Source organism: Chelonia mydas, chromosome 1, assembly GCF_015237465.2.
Source record: "Chelonia mydas isolate rCheMyd1 chromosome 1, rCheMyd1.pri.v2, whole genome shotgun sequence".
Classification (NCBI taxonomy): Eukaryota; Metazoa; Chordata; order Testudines; family Cheloniidae; genus Chelonia; species Chelonia mydas.
The window spans coordinates 195437672-195453977 of record NC_057849.1 but is presented as its reverse complement, the minus strand read 5'-3'; the positions used below and the strand labels follow the sequence as shown (position 1 = coordinate 195453977).

Genomic DNA, 16306 nt, shown 5'->3' with positions numbered 1-16306 from the left:
GACCCCACCCTCCCCTCTGGTTGCTGCTGCTGCAGCCCTGTGGGGGGGCCTGCTGGCCCACTCCCCAGAGAAGGGGAGTAAGGGGCCCTAGCCCTAGCTGTTGCTGCTGTGGATATCCCCACTGGAGAGGGGTCCTTCCTGCCTGGCCACCAGACCACCTGCTAGAGCTGCTGCTGGAGCCTCGAGGAGGAGGAAGAAGAAGAGGACTGCCCGCTGGTAGGGGAGCGCGCAGAGGCTCTGCAGACAACTGTGGAGGGGGCCTCCAAAACTGAGTAACTTTTGAACTGTGCTCTTGTGGTGGGGGTCTTGACTGTGTTTGTGGGGACACAGGTTGTGTGGTGTGGAGCCTGGTCCATCTGTGTCTCTTCTTCCCCTTCCAGAACCCCCACTGGCCACTTACCATCTGCCTCAGCTCCTGCCTCAAGGACTCAGCTGCTGGCCTGGCTAGTCATGCCCGTTTGCCACCAGTTGGGCCTGAAGCAGCAGGGAACATAAACTGACTTTTAGCAAGCGCATGTGCCCCCCTCCTTGGACTGTTTCCCCCCTCTCTGTTCCCTCCCCCCCACTGCAGCAGTCTCCCCTTTCCCCTCCCTTTTTTTTGCCCCAGCCCCTCAGCAGCTTCAGTTTGTTTGCCTGCCCCACCCTTTTCCCTCTGCAGTTTTTGTTTACCCTGTCCTAGCCCCTTGGTTTCCCTGCCTTACCTCCAGCCCGGTTGTTCCCCCTCCCCCCTGCCCTGAGTAGTCCCTTGCCCCATGCGCCTATGCCCCTCCTGGTTTAGTTGACTCTCGTATCACTGCATGCCCCCCCATGCTACTGTACCCCCCCACCCCCCAGTGCAACTTAGAGGAGCCGGAATCCCATACTGAGTTGGTGACTGACCCACCCGCCCCGTCCAGCCCTCCCCTTCCGGCACCCTCCTCCTCTGCCTGCAGCCTAGCAGGGAGGAGTGGTTGCCCCCCTTCCCCCCCCCCCCCCCCCCCCCCGGTGTTTTTCCCTCCCTCCCCTCTTGTTATGGCAGGGGACAAGGTGGGTGAGACCCCTCGGGCAGAAACCGCTGACCCCCCTCTGTCTGCCCCCCCGTCACCCCTTCTGGCCCCCACCTCAACTGCTGCTGCCAAACCATCTGCTACCGCCCCCGCTGGGGCAGTGGCAGGAAACGGGGTGGATTCCAATGCTGCCACGTCCCTCGCCCCCTCCAATTCTGGGGGAGCCCCCTCAGCCGGCGGGAAAGGCCAGGGTAAAAAGACTAGGCCCTCCATGGAGCGGGCTGCCCCCTCTGCCGCGGCGTCCCTCCCTGCTGCTCCCTCCACCAGCAATACGAGTGCCCCTCTCCCAGCCCCCAGGGTGTACGCCCAGGTGGCGGCAGCAGCTCCCCTGCCTGCCGCCACGTCATCTCTCCCGGCCACCACCTCGCTTACCATCTCTGGCGGCCAGGGCCTCTTCCCCACCTTGACCAGGAAGCACGGCGTCCGTTGCCTCCTGGTGCCCTCCTCACCCCACGTGGAGACCTATGTGCGGGCGAGGGTGCTGGGGCCCACGGCCATTGTGGCGGCCTTCAAAATGTATGGGAAGGTCGTCGTCTTCCTAGCATTGGAGGCCGCCACCCAGGAGGTGGTGGAAAAGGGCCTGGCAGTGCGGGCATGTTCGTCCCCCTGGAGCCGCTGGAGGACCTGGGCCTCTGAGTGGTCCTGACTTCTGTCCCTCCCTTCCTTCCCAATGCCGCCCTGTTACCCGTCCTCTCTACTGTGGGGAAACCCCTCTCCATTGTGAGCCCTCTCCCACTGGGCTGCAAAGTCCCCGTCCTCCGTCACGTCCTCTCGTTCCGTCGGCAGGTGCAGCTTCAACTGCTGCCGGCGGCGCGTGATGGAGAGACGCTTGAGGGGTCCTTTCTGGTTCCCTACCGGGGGCCCGCTACCGGGTGCATTATTCGACGGGGAAGGCCCACTACTACCTCTGCCAGGCGATGGGGCACTTCTGGAGGGACTGCCCCTTGGCCCGGCAAGGAGGAGCGTCTGGGATCCCTGAGCCCTGGCAGAGCGCCGGCCCTGGCATCGCTGGTGCCCCTGGCTGCCCGGCGCCGCCCCTCCTCCTTCCCAGCCCACCACTCTTCCTGCTTAGGCCCTATGGGTAGCTCCCCCAGCGCGCCCAGATGAATGGGAGAGCCCTGCCACTGCTGCGTGCAGTCTGTTGAGGCCTGTCAGGGAGGGTGTGGTGGGTGTACTGCTGTGCATGGTAGAAGGCCCACCCCAGAGGAAATCTTCCTTCCCTCGTGCCGCCCCACCGCTACCTCCCCGAGTCCCTGTGCCATTACTCTTGCCCCATGACCCAATCCCTGCTGGCCAGCCCACAGATGATGCCATGGAGGGCTGGGCCCTAGTACAGGGGAAGTGGGGCAAGTGGAAGGCTTGAGCTCCGCTTCATCCATCCGATGTGGAGGCCCCCAGAAGACCAGGAAGGAGGCCGCCGACACCGAGCCTTCTGCCTTGCCCCTGGGTGAATTCCATCCACCAGTGCCGGCTGGGGAAGACGTGGCAGCACTGGAAGGTAGCACTGCCCCTCCTTTGGAGTCCCTCCTAGAGAAGGGCCCCCAATGGAGCCCCTCCCACTCCTTTGCCACCTAAAGCCCCTGCGAGCCCCGAGGCAAACCTTACTTTGGGTGCTGGTGGGGGAGGACCCCAGGGTGGTGGGTGGTGATTTCCCCTCCATTTTTGAGGAGATTGAGGCCCTGGGTCTGACCCCAGTCACGCAGGGGGAGGACTACCCTCTGCCAGCGTGCCTTGCCCTGACCCCCCCTTTCCTCATGCTCCCTCCCCCTAACTGCTGCTTCCGCTCCTGCCCTTGAGGAACCCCTGGACACTTCCACCAGCCCAGCCACAGGTGGTACCCCGCTACTGGCTGCCGAGCCTATTGAGGCGATGGCCGGTGCCACATGGCCGGAAGCTGAGTCACCAGGAGCATCCCTCATTGCTACGGGGAAGCTGACTTCCTTCCTGGGTGGGGGCCCCACTGCTGATTGTCTATTGATGCCGTGGCCATAACACCCACCTTGGAGCGCGAGCCCAGTATCATTGAGGTCCCACTCCCCTGAGCCTGGCTGAGAGGTGCCACCCTCTGGTAGCTCAACTGCTGGGGCCCACAATCCCACTTCTGACCCTGTTCCTGATCCCTGCCCTGCCCCTGATGCCGACCCCACCCCTCTCCCCTCCACCTCCTATGCTGCCTTTGCTGCCCCTGGGGCCATCTCCTTCCCCTTCCCAGAATGACCCCCAGGGAGCAGCCTTTGTGTTTCTCTGTCCTGACCCTCTAGGGGCTGCTATTTTCCCCCGCCGCCCCCCACTGAGCCGGGGTCTGAGGGGGGCTGTGTGGTGCCAGCACATCGGGCACCATGCCAGGGGTCCACTCCCTGCCTGCCTGTCTCGATAGGCTACAGGGATTCGACAGGGGCCCTGCCAGAGGACAGTCGGGGGCTAGTGACCCTGCCCCCCATATGCTGCAAGAAGAGCTATGGGAGTTTCTCAGAGATGTCCGTGGCTCCTGCAACAAGGTGCACCTCGCTCTCCAGCGATGGGGGGGATTTCCATCAAATGCTCCAGGCCGTGAGGGCCCTTTTGGGGGAGGGTAAAGAGACCAGGAGGCAGGCAGCTTCGGCCTACCAGCAGGCCTGCAGCTTCTGTGACTCTTTGCTCACCTATGGGGTAGGTCATGGTTTGCTGCGCGTCCCAATGGGAGCCATGAGCGTCCCTGCTGGTGAGGATCCGCCCCAGCCCTCCCCATTGCACTTATCATCTTTGCAGCATTAAACACCCGGGGCTGTAGGATGGGTCTCCGCAGGTGCCAGGTGCTCTCCCCCTTGGGGAGGGGGGTACTCTGGTTTTACTGCAGGAGACCCATACGGATCTGGCCGCCAAACCAAGTTGGTGGCTGGAGTGGGGGGACAGGGTCTATTTTAGGCATCTCACAGCTTGTATGGCTGGAGTGGCTACCCTGTTTCCCCCCTGACCTATGGCCGAGGCTGTGCCGGGCCGCCTGCTGCACCTCCGGGTCCGCATGGAGGGGCTGGTCGTCAACGTTTATGCCCCAACATCGGGCCTGGAGCAGCTACACTTTTATCAGCAGGCGTCCTCCTTTCTTGGCTCTTTGGATCCTCGTGAGTGCCCTGTCCTGGGCGGGGACTTTAACACCACCCTCGATGAGCAGGACTGCTCGGGAATCAAGCAGTGTCCAGCCGCCACAGGCGTCCTCTGGGAGACAGTTGAACATCACTCCCTGGTGTACGTCTGGCGTGACCACCACCCAGACGATGTCTCGACGTTCACTTTTGTCCGGGTGGAGGCCCATCGGTCATGCCACTCCCAGTTGGACCGCATATACCTATCATGCTGTCATCTTTCACGGGCCCACTCCTCCAGCATCCGGCTGGCCCCGTTCTCAGATCACCACCTAGCGACCGTGAAGGACTCTCTCAGCGTGGAGAGGCTGGGGCCGGCCTATTAGCATTTTAATAACAGCTTGTTGAGGATGTAGGCTTTGTAGCATCCTTCTGGGAGTTCTGGCTGGCCTGGCTAGGGCAGAGGCGCACCTGTCCCTCAGCACAGCAGTGGTGGGACGTGGGGAAGGTGTGTGCCTGGCTCTTCTGCCGAGACTACACCCGGGGCACCAGCCAACGGAGGGATGCGATGATAGAGCAGTTGGAACGGGAGGTCTTAGAGCTGGAGAGGCCTCTGGCCGCCAGCCCCAAGGATCCATCCCTCTGTGGAGCATGCCGGGAGAAACAGGAGGAGCTCCGGGCCCTCGAAGACCATCGGGCCTGGGATTCCTTTGTTTGATCCTGCATCTGCCTCCTTTGGGAGATGAATTGCGGCTCCCACTTCTTCTACGCCCTGGAGAAAAGGAGGGGGGCCAAGAAGCGTGTCACCTGCCTCCTGACAGAGAACGGCACCCCCCTCATGGATCTGGCAGAGATGTGCGGGAGGGCCAGGGCCTTCTAGGCAGGCCTTTTCTCCCCGGATCCGACCGATCCTGACGCTTGCAGAGTGCTCTGGGACGGACTCCCGACAGTCAGTGTGGGCGACCGAGACCGGCTAGAGCTGCCTCTCGCTCTGGCTGAGTTCTCGGAAGCCCTCCGCCAGGCATGGACGGGCTGACTGTGGAGTTCTACCACATGTTCTGGGACATCCTCTGCACAGACCTCGTCACCGTCTGGGCAGAGTCCTCAGAGAGCGGGGTCCTCCCCCAGTCATGCAGGCAAGCCATGCTTGCCTTGCTCCTGAAGAAGGGAAACCCCCGCGACCTTCAGAATTGGCATCCCGTCTTGCTCCTCAGCACGGACTACAAAGTCGTAGCAAAGGCCATCTTGCTGCAGCTGGGGTCCATGCTGGCAGACGTGGTACACCCCAACCAGACCTACACCGTCCCAGGCCGTACCATCTTTGACAAACTGTATTTGGTCTGGGATTTCTTGGCGCTCGGGTGTAGGGATGGTCTGTCATTCACCCTTCTGTCCCTTGATCAGGAGAAGATGTTCGACAGGGTAGACGATGGGTATCTCCTGGGCACTCTGCAAGCATTTGGCTTTGGACCCCAGTTTGTGGGCTTTCTCCAGGTGCTGTATGCCTCTGCAGAGTGTCTGGTCAAGCTCAACTGGACCCTGACCGAGCCGGTCAGCTTCAGGCAGGGAGTACGGCAGGGGTGCCTCCTCTCGGGCCAGCTGTACACTCTGGTGATCAAGCCCTTCCTCTGTCTCCTCTGCCGGAGGCTGACGGGGTTGGTGCTGTGGGAGCTGGAACTACAGCTGGTCCTGTCGGTATATGCCAACGATGTGCTCCTCATGGTCCAGGACCCGAGTGACTTGGTGCGGGTGGAGGCTTGCCAGGCCATCTACTTGGCAGCCTCCTCCACCCAGGTCAACTGGGTCAAGTGCTCTAACCTGGTGGTCGGGGATGGGTGGCAGGCGAGCTCCCTCCCACCCGCGCTTCAGGCCATCCGATGGAGCGTGGGTCCGCTGCTCTATCTCGGCGTTTACCTTTCTGCCATGCATCTGTCTCTGCCAGACAACTAGCAAGGTTTAGAGGTTCTGAGGGAGGGCACTTGTGCTCAATCAGCTAGTCCTGTCCATGCTCTGGCACTGGCTCAACACCCTGGTCCCAGCCCCAGACTTCCTGGCCAACCTCCAGAAATTAGTTCTGGAGTTCTTCTGGCCAGGACTGCACTGAGTCTCTGCAGGGGTCCTCCACCTGCCCCTGGAGGAGGGAGGACAGGGCCTGAAGTGTCTGTGCACTCAGGTCCACGTCTTCTGCCTTCAGGCCCTGCAGAGGCTCCTTTATGGTGCAGGTAGTCCGGCGTGGCGCATACTGGCGCACGCCTTCCTGGTCGCTTCCAAGGGCTCCAATACAACGGGCAGCTTCTTTATCTCCATTTGAGAGATCTTCCACGAGACCTCTCCTGGCTGCCAGTCTTCTACCAGGACCCCCTCTGGACCTGGAATCTGCTCTCGGCAACCAGGTCCATGACGGTCACCGAGGGGGTGGATCTCCTCACAGAGCCCCTGCTACACAATCCCCAGCTCCGTGTGCAGGTGGTGGAGTCCCCCTCAGTGCGACAGAGGTTGGTCCTGGCAGAAGTCACCAGAGTCAGAGATCTCCTGGACTACGACCAGGGAGACTGGCTGGATCCCCTGACTCTCGCTCGGTGCCTGGGGTTCTCCAGACCTCATACTCCCTGGTGCATACTTCAGGAGGTGAGGGCCGCTTTATCGCCCACTGCTTCAGTTTTCCTTGACCGGGTCCTGTGAGAGGGCACGCCTCGCCCACCCTTGACTCCAGGCCCTCTGGTCCTTTTCATCGGGCCCCTGCCCTGTGGACCTTCCCGGCCATCCCGCCCCTTTACCGTGAGTCGTCTGCACAACTTGCAGCCAGTTCATTTCTAGACCGCGCCAAGGGAACATCTGTACACGCTCATGCTCCATACCCTTCACATCGTCACCCGCACGTCCCGCCCCGATATAAAGTGGCGGGATCTTCTGCCACCTCTGCAGGGTGAGGAGCCCCAGTGGGACAGCCTATATTCCACCCTGGGCCTGAGGCCCACCAGAGATGTCAGCTGGCAGCTCCTTCAGGGAGCTGTGAGCATGGGCATGTACTTGGCACGGTTCACTCCCCTCCCGGACACCTGCCCCTTTTGCAGCGTGAGGGAAACCCTGGCGCATGTATACCTGGAGTGCACCAGGTTGCAGTCCCTATTTCGGCTCCTCTTAGATATACTTTTGCGTTTTTGGTTGCACCTGTTCATCTACGCACTCCCCATCCGTGGCCCCACAAAGTTGCGGGACCTCCTTGTCAACTTCCTCCTAGCTCTGGCCAAAATCCCTACAAAACCAGGGAGAGGAGGTTGGCTGACGGGGTTTCCTGCGACTGTGGGGCCTATTTCCGTTTCTCAGTACGTTCACATATCTGGGCAGAGTTCCTCTGGGCGGCGTCCACTGGTTCCCTTGACACCTTTGAGGAGCAGTGGGCGCTGTCCAGGGTTCTCTGCTCGGTGTCCCCGTCAGGTTCCCTTCGTTTAGCCCTGTGACCTCACTCCTGTTCCTGTTATCTCATTAGTTGTCCCCTGGAATTATTTGGTTTCCCAGACCTGTGGATCCTCCCTTTAGGCTGTGGGGAGGCCCTTTAGCAGTGGGCAGCATTCGCCCACCCACTTCCTGGATACCAACAGGACTACTTTGTTGTACCTAACTGGCCTGGGTCTATCACAAAATATGTTAATGGTTGTTATAAAGAAGACTGTGATCAATTGTTCTCCATGTCCGCAGAAGGTAGGCCAACAAGTAATGGGCTTAATCTCAACAAGGGAGATTTAAATGAGATATTAGGAAAAACTTTCCATCTATAAGTGTAGTGGAATATGCTTCCAAGTGAGGCTGTGGAATCTCCATCATTGGAAGGCTTTTTTTTTTTAAAAAAACAGGTTGAACACCTGTCAAGAATGGTTTAGGTTTACTTGGTTCTGCCTCAGTGCAGGGGTTTGGACTTGATGACTTCTCAAGGTCTCTTCCAGCCCTACATTTTTATGATTCTATGGTGAATCTACACATTTTACAGACCAATCTGAATTATGATTTATTTCACTAGTCACCCATTGACCCAACCAGCAGGGTCTAGGACATGTTCAATATCACCATTCTCTTCCACAAAATTAAGGTGTGTTTTTGTTTTTGTTTTAAACTTTGTGCCCTAGTGTTGCTCTCGCTTTGCTGTGTGAGTATGGGCTGGATATTAGGATTCACCCTGATATGACGGAGACTACCCCTTTGATGCAATCTAGCCCACGAAATGCTTTGTAATACTTGAGAATGCCATGTGACCTAGTTACAGCCTTCATGGTATGGATTCTCTTAAGCGTGTTCAGTATCACACATGTGGCAAGTCCTAGCACTAAGAGAACATTCTAGAGCAGGTGCTCATGCTCCAAGCTTCTTCAGAGTGTCATGCCAGCATTGCTCTTCCATGAGGATTCATCTTTGACTTCTAGCTGCTATGATTTTTTTTTTTTTCTTTTTTTCACAGGGAGGTCAGGCACAGTTCTTAGTCCATCCTTTCCAATAATCTTACACTCTGCTACTGTGTCTGTTTTGAATGGTACTGACTTGTCATTAAGGAAGAATATCTAAGTCCATGTTTTGGGACTGTCTGTTATCTTTCTTGTCAGAGCACTAAGTGTGGGTTGATCTCTGACCTAGAATGATGCAACACTGTCTTATTCTATTTCTCAGTTTCTTACATATGCGTACATTCTTGTCAGCACAGTACCACACTTGTCACAGTTAAGGCCTGTCTTCACTGCAGAGTTAACTTACTCAGGTGTTGTGCCTAACCTGCTCCCACACAAGAACCTCTCACCTCTGTTTTGGTGGTCCTTTCAGCATGGGCTAGCTGGTCCATCTAGAGCTACAGGGCTCACGTGCTGCTTATACTTGACCTGGTAATCTGCCCACACTGAGGCCTGGATGCTGACTAATCAACTCGGGTGCTGCTAGTCCTCCAGTGCCTTCTCACAATTCCCCTGGGCTGTATTTTCTTGCCATCTACCTGGCTCTGCATTGTAAGTCACCTACTAATTCGTATACACGAGGTTGGTGTTTAAACCTCACCTTGCATGCAGCTTGCTGTACTGGCAACATTTCTACTACTTTTGCGCAGGTGCTCAGGAAGGACAGACAAGTTCTCACATAGTACACTGGGAAAGAATTCCTACAGTGGTGCAGCAATGGTGTAGCACCAAGAACCATAGGGTATGACCCCAGAAGTGCTACTTCTTCACATGAATGAGTTCAGAGCCAGTGTGGACCTAGTTGAGTGGACACACACTCAAGTGGTGGTGGCCGCCACACCCATGCTAGGCCAAGATGAGTGCGCCACCCTGGTGGCTGATCATCCAAGTTAACTCTGCAGTGAAGACACATGCTCAGCATCCTGTGCTTTTGCAAATGCTAAACTTTGCTGTATGTGTTTCATATTATTCACATTAGTCATTGTACTATTTTCACACAACTATTCTCCTGCCCAGAACAGGTTACTGCAACATATACTGACTTTTGTGTTTAGCCTCATTTGGTTTTGATGGCTGCTTTGCAGTGGAGTGCACTGGTTACCACACTGTCACCCTGAGCAAGCGCTTTGAGTTGTGCATCCATTGCCTCTTTGGCATAGAATTGTAACGTGGTATTATGTTGGTGTCCCTATCCTCTGTTTGCCGGAAGCTGGGAATGGGCGACAGGGAATGGATCACTTGATGATTACCTGTTCTGTTTATTCCCTCTAGGGCACCTGGCACTGGCCACTGTCAGAAGACAGGATACTGGGCTAGATGGACCTTTGGTCTGACCCAGTGTGGCTGTTCTTATGTTTAATTGATAGCTAGATATAAAACACTCAAATACACATATACATGCAATGAAGAAATGAATGCTATTGTGGAGAAGATCACAAGCAATATAGGAGGAAAATTGACAATATTAGGGAGAAGAAGGATGGTCGAGTGGTTACAGCACACGCCTAGTACTTGGGAGTAGCTGGGTTAATGGCTCTTGCTCTGCCCAAGATTTCCTGTATGACTTCAAGCAAGTTGCTTATCCTCTCTGTGCCTTATCTGTAGAATGGGGATAAGAGCATGTTCCTACGCCACAGTGGTGTTCTGAGGATGAATATATTACATCAGAGTGTGAGGTGCTCAGATACTATGGTAATGGAGGCTGTATAAATTCTTTAGATAAAGAGTTGACACTAGGATGGAGAGAGGACTGCATTCCCCTAACAGGATTCTGACCAGTCCTTTTGCTGGAGCGCAATGGGGTGTGGTGGAAGGAGATTCCTTGGACACTCTCTCCCCTTTGTACAACCCCACAGTGGCTGGCCTACAGCTTTTATGCCCCTCTAGAAAACTCAAGAGGCAGAAAGGGCTCACAAACCGAAATGCTGGCATTTCGGCCTCTAGGGTCCTTCACTTCTTCAGCCAAACTCAAAAGAGCCAGAATGTGAAATGAATTTGTGGATGGGCTGGCTTTCCTCTCTGAGAGGATTAGCATTAAAATCACAGCATTCTCTTGGTGCAAAGTCATCCAGGCATTTTGAGCAGCCCAGCTTCTGGGTCTGAGGTTTCCTTGATCCAGCTTCAGGAAAGGTGGTTGTCAAGGAAAGGGTAGGATCCTATTTTGTTTGTAAATTTCAAAGGTGGAGGTGAAAGTCTTGCAGTCCCCCCTTTTGTTTTTGGGTAACAAAAGCTTTATCTGGCCATTGCTTTCACCTGATGACCTTGAGACTTTCCCAGTCAGGGCAGCACATCTTTATAAATATCTGTTTTTCCAGAGTCACATTTTCAGCTGTGTCAGAGAATGAGCCTAGTAAAGATTCATCAGGAGTTGGATTTTTCCTTTCCTGATTGTAAAGCCTGAGATTTCTTTTAGCCTTGGCCTTCTGAGTTATCCAATGATGCTGATGACGAGGCTGCTGCTGGACTGAGAGAAAAGAAAAGCCCTTTGCCAGCAGGAAAACCTGTGAGTAATATACACACTGCTGGACAGCAGCCAGATCACTCCAGCAATGTCTGTTAGCTCCTCCTCCTACTGAGAAATGATCAAACGAGTAAGAGGAGACTGTACTAAAAGCTGCAGTGGAGTATCAGAAATGCTGAGTCAGAATGGGAAAGTGCTGCATCCAATGGAAATTTACCCAGGTCAGGGACTTTAGCATGTAGGAAATGAGGACTGTGGGTTTTCTGGGATATTGCAGTCTCATCTCATGCCCTGCTGTGCTACCTCAATGTCACCACACAGAGGGAGCACACACAGCATTTGGATGGCACCAGTTCAGCTCAGGAACTGTGTGTGACTGATTGCACAGAGTAGGCTGTCATTTTCTGCAGAAGAACACTGGGATGCTGTTTACCTGGGGAGTAGGGGCAATAAACCCCGTGTCCTGGCCTCATTCCACTTGGGTAATTATTTCTGCCAACCTAAAATTCCCCTGCTGCTTGGATACAGTCTGTGGATATAGTGATTCTGATCCTTAGGTCCAGTTGAGCTGTGTTTGGACAAGCCCCAACTGGGACGAAAAGGACAGATAAATTAGGACAGACTCGGTGCTACCTATGCCTGGTGACCACACCCCCAAGGGGCTGTTTCAGCAGCTCAAAATAACCATTTTGCAGGGGTGCTCCAGCCACACCCTCTTTCACTTAGCCACTCCTTCTACACTGGGGCCTGTTAGGTGGAATGGCACCCAGGGCTGCCCCCAACCACTTAAAATTGCCTGATGGCCAGATCTGCAGGGTGACAGTACTTCCTTGAGATAGGAAGAAAGCGTGTTATGTTGACAGAGGATACAGGACATCACACAGCAAACAAGGGATATACGTTAAAGTACAAGACAGGTAGTCACCCTAAGGGTATGTCTACACTACAAAATTAGGTCGATTTTATAGAAGTCTATTTTTAGAAATCATTTTTATACAGTCAATTGTGTATGTCCCCACCAAGTACATTAAGTCGGCGGAGTGTGTTCTCAATAATGTGGCTAGCATTGACTTATGGAGCGGTGGACTGTGGGTAGCTATCCCACAGTATCTGCTGCCCATTGGAATTCTGGGTTAAGCTCCCAGTGCCTGATGGGGCAAAAACATTGTCGAGGATGGTTTTGGGTACATGTCATCAGTTGCCCCTCCCTCTGTGAAAACAACGCAGACAATCATTTTGCACCTTTTTTCCTGGGTTACCCTGCAGATGCCATACCACGGCAAGCATGGAGCCCGCTCAGCTCATCGCTGCTGTTGTGAGCGTTGTAAACACCTCACGCGTTAGCCTGGGTCTGCACATACTCCAGGATAAGAAACACCAGCATGAGGACGATTTTGTTGAGGACATGAACACGGATGTTCCTGAAAGCATGGGCTGTGCTAACTGGGACATCATGAAGGCAGTGGAGCTGGTTGATATAGTGGAACACCGATTCTGGGCTCGGCAAACAAGCACAGACTGGTGGAACCACATAGTGTTGCAAGTATGGGATGATTCACAGTGGGTGTGAAACTTTTGCATATGTAAGGCCGCTTTCCTTGAACTTTGTGAGTTGCTTTCCCCTGCCCTGAAGCGTAGGAATACCAAGATGAGAGCTGCCTGGCAGTTGAGAAGCGAGTGGCAATAGCCCTGTGGAAGCTTGTAACGCCTGACTGCTACTGCTCAGTCAGGAATCAATTTGGAGTGGGCAAGTCTACTGTGGGGACTGCTGTGATTCAAGTAGCCAGTGCAATCACTGACGTTCTATCAAGGGTAGTGACTCTGAGAAATGTGCAGGTCATACTGGATGGCTTTGCTGCAATGGGGTTCCCTAACTGTGGTGGGGTGATAGACAGAAAACACATCCCTATCTTGGCGCCAGACCACCTTGTCAACCAGTACATAAACCACGAGGGGTACTTCTCAATGGTGCTGCAAGCACTGGTGGATCACAAGGGATGTTTCACTGACGTCAACATGAGACGGCCGGGAAAGGTGCATGATGCTCACATCTTTAGGAACTCTCGGCTGTTTGAGCAGTTGCAAGAAGGGACTTACTTCCCAGACCAGAAAATTACCATTGCGGATGTTGAAATGCTAATAGTTATCCTTGGGGACCCAGCCTACCCCTTGCTCCCATGGCTCATGAATCCGTACACAGGCAGCCTGGACAGAAGTAAGGAGTAGTTCAACTATAGGTTGAGCAAGTGCAGAATGGTGGTAGAATGTGCATTTGGACGTTTAAAAGTTCACTGGTGCTGTTTGCTGACTAGGTTAGAGCTCAGCGCAACCAACATTCCCATTGTTATTGCTGCTTGCTGGGTGCTCCATAATATCTGACAGAGTAAGGGGGAGATGTTTATGGTGGGGTGGGAGGTTGAGGCAAATCGCCTGGCCACCCATTTTGGGCAGCCAGACACCAGGGCAATTAGAAGAGCACAGCTAGGTGCGCTGCGCATCAGAGAGGCTTTGAAAACCAGTTTCATGACTGGCCAGGCTACGGTGTGACAGCTGTGTGGGTTTGTCCTTGCTGCAAACCCACCCCCTTTGTTGATTTTTAATTCCCTGTAAGCCAACCACCCTCCCCTCTTTGATCACAGCTGGCAAAGGAAATAAAGTAACTATTGTTTTGAAACCATGCATGCATTCTTTCTTTATTAATTAAAAAAAAAAAGTGAGAACTGACAAGGTGGTGCAGGAGGAGGGAAGGACAAGGCCACATGCCTTATTGTAGCCATGCTACAAATCAAAACTGTTTGAACGACAGCCTTCTGTTGCTTGGGCAATCCTCTGGAGTGGAGTGGCTGGATGCCTGGAGCCTCCCCACTGCGTTCTTGGGCATCTGGGTGAGGAGGATATGGAACTTGGGGAGGAGGGCAGGTGGTTATACAATGGATGCAGTGGGGGTCTGTGCTCTTGTTGGCTTTCCTGCAGCTCCAACAGACGCTTCATCATGTCCGTTTGCTCCCCTATTGCTCTCAGCCTCAACATTGCCTCCGCTCTTCGTGCTCACTTAATGCTTTCCTGGCCTCTGCCACTGAATGCCTCCATGGATTAAGCTGTGCCCTATCAGTGCAGGAGGACTGCATGAGCTTGGAAAACATGTCGTCATGAGTGTTGTTTTTTTCGCCTTCTAATCTGCGATAACCTCAGAGACAGAGATGATAGGGGGAGCATAGAAACATTTGCACCTGGGGGGAGATAAAAAGGGAGAGTAAAATTTAAGATGGTACATTTTCTGAGAACAAAAGGGAGACTCTTTCACAGTGAATCAGGCAATTCACAGCAGACAGCACATGTGCTTTAGATACAAGGTCGCATTTTGCCTTTTATATCTGGTGCCTCTCGGTATGGTGACACATCACTAATGGCTGGGTAACAGAATTTGGTTTCCAGGCAGCCATGGTAAGCCTTTTGGTACGTGGGGTTGGCTTCTTACACCTTCATAACATGCGGGAATGGTTTCAAATTGCAGCGCCATCCTTTCCTATAGCAAGCTATTCTCTGGGATGATCCCTTCACCTCACCCCATGGCTATTCTCTGGGATGATCCCTTTTAGCCAAGCACAAACAACCCAGCATGAAAGGGGAATTTTTGTAAGGGAATAGTAAAAGGACCCTGATTTCAACCAGGTGACCATGAATGATATCACTCTCCTAAGGCTAACACAGAAAGATAAAGACCGAATGTTGCTTGAATGAGACCAAAACCCAGGACCATTTGCTGCCATGCTTTGTGTTGCAGTGATTCCAGACTACTTGCTACTGGCTTGGCATGGTAAAGTGTCCTACTGTGGAGGACGAAATAAGGCAGCCCTCCTCAGAAACCTTCTGCAAAGGCTTTCAGAGTACCTCCATGAGAGCTTCATAGAGATGGCCCTGGAGGATTCCCGCTCCATCCTTAGACACATTAACAGACTTTTCCAGTAGCTGCATTGGCTGCAAATGCATCCCAAGTCTTCAGGGCAAATCAGACATTAAACACTATTGCTTTTAAACCCTGTACTGTAGTTACAAATGTGCACTCAACAGAACTGCCTTCTCCGGCTTCAGGGTCGGGGATCCCACCTTGGGAGGGTATTGGCTCCAGGGTGATGAAAAGGTCCTGGCTGCCAGGGAGAACAGATTCACCACTTGCCTGCTGCGCATTCTCCTCCTCCTCTTCCTCATCCACAAAATCCTCCTCCCTGTTGCATGAGACCTCCCCCCTTGCAGGTGTCCACGAACAGTGGTGGGGTAGTGGTAGGGTCCTGCCCTAGAATGCCATGCAGCTGATCATAGAAGCGGCATGTATGGGGTTCTGACCCAGAGTGACTGTTTGCCTCTTTTGTCTTTTGGTAGGCTTGCCTGAGCTCCTTAACTTTCATGTGGCACTGCTGTGTGGCCCTGTTGTAGCCTCTCTCCACCATGCCCTGTGCAATTTTAGCATATATATTTGCATTTCTTCTTTTTGATCGGCGTTCGACCTGCACAGATTCTTCTCCCCATACAGCAATCAGATCCAGTGTCTCCCGTTTGGTCCATGCTGGAGCTCGTTTGTGATTCTGGAGGGACTGTATGGTCACCTGTACTGCTGAGCTCGCCACGCTGACCAAACAGGAAATGAAATTCAAAATTTCCCGGGGCTTTTCCTGGGCACCTGGCTAGTGCTAGTTCAAACTGCTGTCCAGAGCGGTCACATTGGAGCACTCTGGGATAGCTCCCAGAGGCCAATACCGTCGAATTGTGTCTGCACTATCCCAAATTCGACTCAGCAAGGTCGATTTTAGTGCTACTCCCCTTGCTGGGGAGGGGTACAGAAGTCGATTTTAAGAGTCCTTTAGGTCGATGGAACAGGGGTGGTTGTGTAGATGCGTTCATTTTAAAATGAACGCAACGTGGCTAATTTTGACCTAACCCCCTAGTGTAGACCAGGGCTGAGTTGAAAGAAAAAGGCTATAGGGATAGGTGAAGGTGTGGTGAATGGACGTCTAGCTAGATGGCACTAGAGCACATGTCTATGTGTTTGTCAGAGCCGGATGTGTGTGTGGGGGGGAGGGAATACAAAACTTCGTTTGGTTAGAGGCTTCTATTTAGGCACCTAGCCTTTAAGAACTGGTTTCAATTGTCATAAATAAAGGTCCAAACTGAAAAAACCCCAACCTTAAAATAGTGTTTCTGTGAGGTTGATAATGTGCAATAGTAATTTGGAGAGTACCTTTCCAAAATCATCTGAATTAAATGCACAGGGTTGGCTGCACAGGACAGTGTAATAATTTGCAA

At 53.6% G+C, this 16306-nt stretch overlaps 1 long non-coding RNA gene across 1 annotated transcript in view; it reads left to right on the top strand.

Annotated features, from left to right (window-relative positions):
• LOC122464164 overlaps nucleotides 1–12657 on the top strand; it is a 43390-nt gene extending 30733 nt beyond the window's left edge. The window contains exons 2-3 of the long non-coding RNA XR_006288086.1: nucleotides 10958–11047; nucleotides 12272–12657. This is a non-coding gene — a long non-coding RNA (uncharacterized LOC122464164). The remainder of the gene's footprint in view (nucleotides 1–10957; nucleotides 11048–12271) is intronic.
• Nucleotides 12658–16306: the final 3649 nt, after the last annotated feature.